This window comes from Ruditapes philippinarum, unplaced genomic scaffold (assembly GCF_026571515.1).
Source record: "Ruditapes philippinarum isolate M1 unplaced genomic scaffold, ASM2657151v2 ctg1811_1_1_1_1, whole genome shotgun sequence".
Taxonomy (NCBI): Eukaryota; Metazoa; Mollusca; class Bivalvia; order Venerida; family Veneridae; genus Ruditapes; species Ruditapes philippinarum.
In genome coordinates, this window is record NW_026855651.1 from 147964 (window position 1) to 157195 (window position 9232).

The following is a 9232-nucleotide window of genomic DNA, read 5'->3' on the forward strand; positions in this document are numbered from 1 at the left end:
TTAACTGAATTACTTAACAATTGCGTAACAAACTTGCTTCCCAATTTCGCCCTCACCTCTGCTTTTGTTTGGAGCCGTGCTAGATTCCTTATGCCTATTCCATTGTTCGTACGGTGCCCTAATCGGTTCCGTATTGGTGGTCTTGAGTGGCTAGATTGTGTCTGTGGCTGCGCTTTTTAAATGCCGCCTTTCTTAGTTGAGTTTTGTTCTTCCTCGTTATTCTTTGAATGAGTAATGTAAGTGTGTTCATGTTATATTCACGACCTTGCCTATCTTTGTTTATCGTTATCAGATTGTACGTGGTAGCTTTTAAATTTCAAACCAAGTGTACCCAACTGTCTTTTAATTTAATTTACAAAGGTAATTAATGGTTGTGATTTAATTTCAAAAGAAGTATGCACAGCTGGATTTCTGTTTTTGTCAAATTAATCGTGAGTTATTTTATTCTAATCAACAACGTGGAACTCACATGGCATTTATCAAGGTCAAATATCCAAGTTCTATTCTTTCAATATTTGGATCATAAATTAATTGATAAAGCAAGTCATAAGGTCTTATCAACAAATTCAAGGAAATGTCACAAATATGGTTTATCTTAAGGTTAAATGTATGAGTTCTACTTCGCGATCTTCATCTGTACACTATTGTCAATGGTACATTTTTTTTAACAATAGTAACGGTAATTATCACATGTTTGGCATAAGCCCACACCCTACCCCGTCCCTGCCAAAATTATTGAAAATGTTAAGGATAAATGCATGTCACGAAATAAAAGTAATTTTAGCACATGGCCATTTTTATAAATGAAAAATAACATAGTGTCTGAGTAGCATACTGCGCAGTGTTATTGTAAATAATGCATACACATAAGCCCACATTTCCCGTCCCTGCCAAATGTCGTTGTATTTGATTTTTTTTTTTCAAAAAAAGTTATTGTAATTATCGCATGTTTGACATAAGCCCCCATTCACCGTTCCTGCCAAATGTCGATTTTTTATTACACTCCATACTTCATGTACAATATGTACTTGCTGAATTAAGCAGTTATTAAAATAGTGTGTATGCATTATTTACAATAATACTGCGCAGTATGCTACACAGACAACATGTTTTTTATCATTTATAAACACTGACCTAAAGGGATATTTAGGCAAAATAATGACAAAAATATTAAAATGATCTTATGAACTCAAATCACTCTAAAGTGGCATTTCTTAAAGTTTCAGCATGAATTTCTGTTTAAATTATATATATTTTTGGTTTTAAGCGTAAATGTATCTATGTATGTTGAACAAAATTTAGACGCCAATAGAATCACCGAATAGTTCTAAAACAAGTCAGGTGACTTGTACAAACCTTTGAAGTGACAATAACAGATATTGTGGATATTGTATGATTGAAACAAGTCTGAGTCATTCATTTCACATGTTCTTTAACGTTTACAGAGTTCATTGTGACACCTATTGTGAAATCCTAGCGCTCTAACCTGACCCACGCGGGTCAAGTTAGGAAACCACTATTTTATTCTTTATATGGAGAAAATTTTTGTTCCTTTGACCGTCTAATATATTCATTTTGAGGACATTTACAGAATAATGAATGAAGAAATCAAAAATAAGAAATGAAAATTTTGCCTGTGTCTCCCTGATTACTTGAATTTCGTGATATGCATTTATCTGTAACATTTTCAATAAATAATAATTGAGTAAACATCATGGCAGATGGAGACATAAGGTACATTCTAGATACATGGATATAATTGAGCCGCGTCATGACAAAACCAACATAGTGCGTTTGCGACCAGCATGGATCCAGACCAGTCTGCGCATCCGCGCAGTCTGATCCGGATCCATGCTGTTCGCTTACTAACCCTATTATAAGTAGAGAAACTAATAGCGAACGGCATGGATCCTGATCAGACTGCTCGGATGCAATAAGAACTTAGAACTAAATCTGGAGAGTATGGTGGGTGTAAGAAACCGTTAATCTTCTTCCACTTCGAAATTTGCTACACAAGCTTAGACGTATGTGATGGAGCAACATCATATTTTAGACGGACATGCCCAAAACCTGACACAGGAACATGGTTTTGCCAGTCAAAAATTTATTTCTCCACCTTCTGACTGTCTTATAAAACACCCTACCAAAAATAGATTTTCTCCAATTAAGTAAACATCTGCCTCTTCCCCAAATGACTGAGTTTTGTGCTGACTTATATATGAGCTCTAATTTCTTCAATATACTCAACTTGTTAGTCAACCATTCTCACTATAGTAGTTAACGACCGGCTGTATTAGAATTGTGATTAGCTTAAAGCTGCATACTTCCAGCTGAGTCAAAATATTCTAAGAAGATTAAACTAGAGAAAAATGTATTGAGATTCTAAGACAAGTAAAATTATGTAAGATACATGTTAAAATTTACATGTTATGTGCTATTAATAATGGATTTTGCAGTATTTACTACTATATGTCTACTGCGTGACGTACACAGTAAGGACTTTGACACGTTTTTGATAATTTACGTAGTAAGCAAGTGTATATTATTTTCTTAGTTCACTTCGCAATAATTTACTTTTAAATACATTTTCAAACTTTTCATGAAAATTGGCATTAATATGGAGGCATGCTTCTTTACAAATGTGTTCAGCTGAAGGCTCGTGACTATATCATTGGAAAGGTATTGAATAGAGTTATTCGGGTGTATCAACATCCACGAGATCAAGCAAAGCATTATCACTCTGTGGCATTATAAGCTTTTATCCATTTATGTAGCATCGATACAAATGTATTGATACGAGTTCACAAATAACATATAAGCAGCAGGATATTAAAAAACACGATATATTACGTTACTCTTTGAATTACAACACTAACGAACGAAAATAAATGAATGAAAAGATTATTACAAATAAGACTTGACCTGACATAGAATAATGACTAATGAGCTAGATAAAAGGCAACAGTTGTCAGCATACCTGTAATATAGTTATCTAAATGGAACAATGAGCAAGCTTTCGATGATGATTTGTTTGTGTGTTTGTTTGTGTCATTTTACGCTTTTTCCCAACAGTATTTCAGTCATATAGGCGGGTAGTTTCCTAACCATCGTTCCTGGAGAGTTACACCAGTACTAGACTACCTTCCTCCGCGCTAAACTACCAAAGCATCTCCCGGGGATCGAACCCACGCCAGAGAGGTAACTGGATTAGAAGTCATCGACTCTAACCACTCGACCACGGAGGCGGTTTCGATGATTAAGTTGAATAACCAAAGCTGCCGGAAAAGGATATTATCATTAACCTTGTGTCAGAAATTATTAAACGCAATCAGAAGTCATTGTATTCGTAAAAAGCTATAAGCTCTCTATAAAGATACTCATGGTATCAATCTATATAATTGACAATTTTCCAATGCATGCATAAATTTTACATTAACTTCCATTTAAAATAATGTCAAATTAATACTATTGTATGTTTTGAACAAATGTAGATAGATAAAAGATAAAGACAGTTCCATTTTTCAATATATGAATAAAACATTATTTACTAACTAAATTTGAAAGTTCCTTGGCTTTTTTGCTGTGCGTGGGTTCTAAATGTAAATGTGTAAACACTTACAATCTTTTTTTACTTTACAGATTGTGTCAACGTCGGGTTTCTACTATTTTTATTTATATCAATGTTAAGAAAAACTAAAATCCTTGTTTGACCCTCATGACCCCTTCATTTTGTTTGTTCGGTGCACCACACGGTTTGGTGACGGTTGTTTCTTTGGCAGGATTTTGTTATGGACTGCATTTATTAAAAGACGTCTTTTCATTTTGATTTCTGTTCATTTACATTATTCTCATGTAGGTGTTTCCGACCTTGCCTATCATTGTTTATCTTGCAAAGCATTCGTACAACATGTGGTGCATCAATGCATTTGAAAGTAGCATGTATGCATAAATTACAATCATGGTTAACAGTATGCTACTTCGACAACAAGTTATTAATCATTAATAAACACTGGCGGCCTTGTGTTTAAATTATTTACAAATCGTGCCAAGCTTATATCCGTAACCTTTTCAAAAATTGATATCATGATAAAATATCATGGTAGAGTACCATTAAACGTGTGTTTGTCTTTAAAGAATTTATGTATAAACTAGTATAATATTGTAAACAAACGGATGCTCCATCGGTCTTTATTCTCAGTGTGCACTTAATAACTTAACTTTAAATCAGACTGATGATGATCAAAGATGACATTCACAAAAACTTGAAAATAATATTTAAAAGATAAAAATGTAAGATCCCCCTAATACATTACCTCTACATTGACGATTATTCTAATAGGCTAGAATTAATGTCAACTGCATTGAAACTGAGGGGCGTGGGTTCAAACCCTAGAAGCTTCAACATTTTCTTTCTTCTTTTTTTTCTTTTAACATTATTTATGTATCACTTGTTTCCTTGACAAAAATTGTTTTATCTTATTAATATAATTTACATCGGTAAATGCACCAATGATGTTTGAACGCAGTTGTGCAATGTTAAAAAATGATCTTTCTATTACTTAGAGACTATACGTCGCTTTTCGTGGAATATCGCATTGAAAGTTCCATGATAACCGCTGTATGAACACATTTGTTGATGTTTAAATGTCTGTCCTAGAGGGTGTGGATGGTAGTTTGCACTTGACAGTATACTGTCCATGAATAGGCTCCATCATACAAAGCCTGCAACATTTTCTATTCTGGTCTTAGTTTTTCTATTTTCAGCCAAAGAACGTGCAAAGCTGTATGTACGCAAATATTTTAAACTTTATTTTCTTTATCAACATTCAAATTGGTATTATTTTACAAATAGGCACGATGCTTGACAGTGCTATCGTAAGGGATCAAGTTTAAAGCTTAGTAAAAGGTATCTTAGCCTTTGTATGCTTAAGTTCATGAAAATACAGATATAAAAAGAAAGCAGAAAGAAAAACAATTTACACATGTTACATATGTAAACTCACTCGCCGCCAACAACCTAAGGGTTTAATAAACATCAGGAATTTATATTAAAAATAAAATGCTCAAGAAGTCAACATGCTAGACTTGCGATGTAAGGAGATGACGGAGATTGAAGGATATAACCTAGACATACAGACATAAAAGATGTTTCTTTATACAAATACGTGAACGTTTACATCACAGGACGGGAATTTCCTGTAAACAGTTATTCGAGCATTTGCAAAGTAAATAGATTATGTTTAAACCCTTCCACGCTTAATATCAGAAAGGGGTTGGTCTATCTTTTGATCTAGAAAAAGGCAATCATCATTTTAGGAACCTTTTAAAAATATATATTGGCTGAATACCGACAATGCAGATCAAGATTAGATTGCTCAGATGTGCCAGTGGGCTGAAGGTTAATTATAATATCTAAAGGTATCCGAAAAAATCAAATTTTGTTTTATCATGTGATAAAACATTTCAGTAAGTAAAATAAACGAGTCATATAAAGGTTGTGCGTTTCAATTGTTTAAAGCTGTTTTATTCGATGAATGAGGTTTGTACTCATTAATTTTCTTATCTACTCAAACGGTTCATGAATGTATACAAAGAATTGAGAAAATACGCCCAATCATCTGATGGAATCTAATATACAAATTGTTTCATTGGCATGTTCGAACTTGTTCACTAAAAATATGACTATTAAAGTAATCATCAATGATCATTCATTTGATTTTTTAATTCCAGGTATGTTAATCTGCTCCAGTTATCGCGTGAATGTTATTATATAATAATGACGAAAATTATAAATGAAATAGCAGTACATTTTATTGCAAAACGTTCTCACGTGTCCCTTTGTGTTTCTTATCTGATGAAGTTGTGAAATAAAGCAGAAATAGTTTACATAAATAATCTACAGTGACATACACACACTTGTTGTTCAATGTTATAGAATAATGTTAAACAAACACAACCCACACAAGCACGAACATTTACTAATTAATGCAAATGTTTCGATTAGATGCTTTCATCAGTGCATATCATAATGAAATTACCGGAAGTGACGTCATAGCGGCAAAAAAATTGATTACATGTTGAATTTATAAATAAAGTTGGTACATTTTTATATAAAATTGATCAATAGTGATTTTAATGCTTAATGTTATAACATTTAGACAATAAACAAACATATTAATAATAATATTCACATTTATAATTCAAACAATACATTATTATTAAAGCCATTGTATACATGGATCAAAAATTATTCTGAACATAAACGGGCCATGTTGTGATTAATAATTTACATGGACAAAAATGAAATCTTTGACTTTGAACAATTATAATAAGGTGATTCAAGATGGACCGCAACATGTGAAATTTGATTAACATTACAACTTCTTTTATCATATTTATGTCCATTCGTTCAGCACTAGCCTGACATATGTACTACTGATTACGGCCATTACATGTTATAAGGTAAATAACATTACGTGATGCGCTGTTAACATAATTATATAACTAAAACGAACGACCTGTAATGCTGCAATTCAATTGTGAACCATCAATAATATTGTCACACTGTGAACATGTAAATCTTTAAACTTAAATGAGTAAGAACGTACGATTAAGAAAACAGTTTTCATAGGATAATCACGTATATTCCTAGGACGTCTTATATAATAAACAGTAGGTCTGAACTTGTTATTACACTTTCTTAATGAAACAAAAGTATTAGGTCCAAATATCTATTTAAGATTTCATCAATATTCATTCAATATTGGCAGAGATGTATTAAATTGTACGGTTAATGGTATTATTCATTTTGATACAATAATGTTGAAATATTTAGATTGGTTTTGACTTTAACACTCGATAATTTATAAAATGTAAATGTACAACATCGTGTAAACATTTATTTGAAATTGTTAATGAAAAATATTCATTTGTAGCCTTTTATCTAATTACAGTTTTTAATTTTGAAAATTAATTAAGAATATTTCATCAAAACAGGTTTGTCTCCCATGTCAAAGAAACGAAAGAAAATAAAATAGTTTATGGGTGCCTTTGCTCAAATCTATATCATTTTCGATGCATTGAACCTTACCACACTTAAAAACTTACATGTTCATGTTCATCCTTCAAAGTTGACAAAACCATTAATTATATTTTGGACACGAGCAGACCGGCTTATCTTGATCTGTACTGGTCGCATAGTAAGACTAAGTCGTTTCCTGCAGGTTCAGAGTTAGCTTCTAATTTCTTGTTTTAAGAGACCATAAAATAAAAAAAATCAATGAAATCAAACATGTTACTTTACAAAGGTGTCATATAAATCTAGCAATCGGGCAAAAAAATAAACAAAAAGTACACATTTGTTTCAAAATTATGAATTATATATACTTCAGAAACAATTGCATGTATCTTCTAAATATACAATAATTTCAAACAACATGATATCATTTTGAACTTTGAAACCAGGTCCACAACTGAAACAAACAAATGAGTCAAACATATCATATCATTTAAAAAAAATACCAATTTTAATATCTAAATTTAGACGATTTCAAAACGAGTTAATGGTTAATACTTTTTAAAATCTTCAATTTTGCGCTCATTTTAACAACAAAAACATGATTGTTTTAATATGTTTTATTTTATTATGAAAAAAAGTAAAATCAATATGACCATCTTGAACTTTGTAGACTCACTAAGCCCCTAAATGCTATTATTTATCTCTTCCCGAAAGACATTTTGGTGTTCTGATACAGTTTCTGACATGTTACGCATTTGCTCTGTTTACCTTTAACCCTAAAAATTAGTACTTAAGTTGGGCTGATTTGACTATATAATAAAAAAAGACTGTTTAAATAGTGATTGACCATAACTTGATATTCGAAAAAGAAGAAAACGATAAAAAATAAATTTGCTTACCATGTAAAAAGACTGCCTACTCCATTTCTTAGTCAAATCCGATGTATTATTTTCAGAAATTTCATTGGGATTGGGCCACTTGATAACGGAAACAATTATAAAATTGAAAAGAATTGTGGCATTTGACTTTCACCAATACACTCAATTGACTATATACCTTGAATGGGCATAATGTCACTTTAATACAAAAATAGAAGTATATTTTGTTACCCTTTTCCTCATGCTTTTTTATCCTATGCCGATGGTGATTCCAAGCAAAATGACACTGTCAAGTTTTGCTACTTTTCTGACATATAATTAAATTCAATTTATTAATTTCACACTGACCGTTGCTTTCTTCAAGCGAAACGCAGGATGCTCTTAATAAAGTATTAAAATATCAAAGCAAAGTTTGTATTTTCTTCCTTTGGAATATCGTATCAATTTATGCGGCTAATCGTGCCTTAAATGTTATATCTACAACATATTAAAACATCTTGAGTGAAATGTGCTGACTAAACGTAATGCTGATTAACCACACGAAACGGCAATTTGTATGGTCATATAAAGTACACTCCAAAGTTACATCAAGTAACATCAAGTAATTTAGTCTACCACATTAATCTATGTCAAAAAATACTAGGAACGGAAAGCAACTAACAACATAGTGTACTTGTAATTAATGAGGGGAATACTAAGGACATTATCTAAGTATAGATGTAACGAATAGGTTTCTAATAAGGCACAATTGAACGTAATCCAGTATATTAAGTTTTGTATATCTATTTTTGAGATTTTCGTTTTGAACAGTAAAGATAACAAAGTTGACAGTTTTATGATTATTTTGTCAGATATCCGGGGGACAAAAATCATACCAAGTCAGTTGTACGATATTTTTTATTCTGGTCAAAATTCCCAAAGTTGTGCATTTCAGCTCAAAAAATGCATATAGACGTCAACACTCCTTTCTATTTGTGTTAAACGTTGAATATATTATATCTAAAGACTCTAAAATTTTCTTTTTAGCTTTTCTCTTTTTAGGGAGGTGGTGGTGGTAATTGTGAAGTGGAGGGACGGAGGTAAGGTTACAGGAGGGCTGCTCTTTATAAGCATTTTTCAATATCTACCATTGCTTTGATAATGATACATTTGTATGTAGTTTTGACCTTTTTCTCTGTCACTGATTGGTACAGTGATTTAAAATCCATTTTATAACCATAAAAAAACACTACGTGTGCACGAACAGGCTCGATCCATCCCAGCCTGCAACATTTTCAATTTTGCAGTTTAGGACGTCCTTAAAGGTATCCGTTTTTCTCTATTTCAGTGTTTCAGT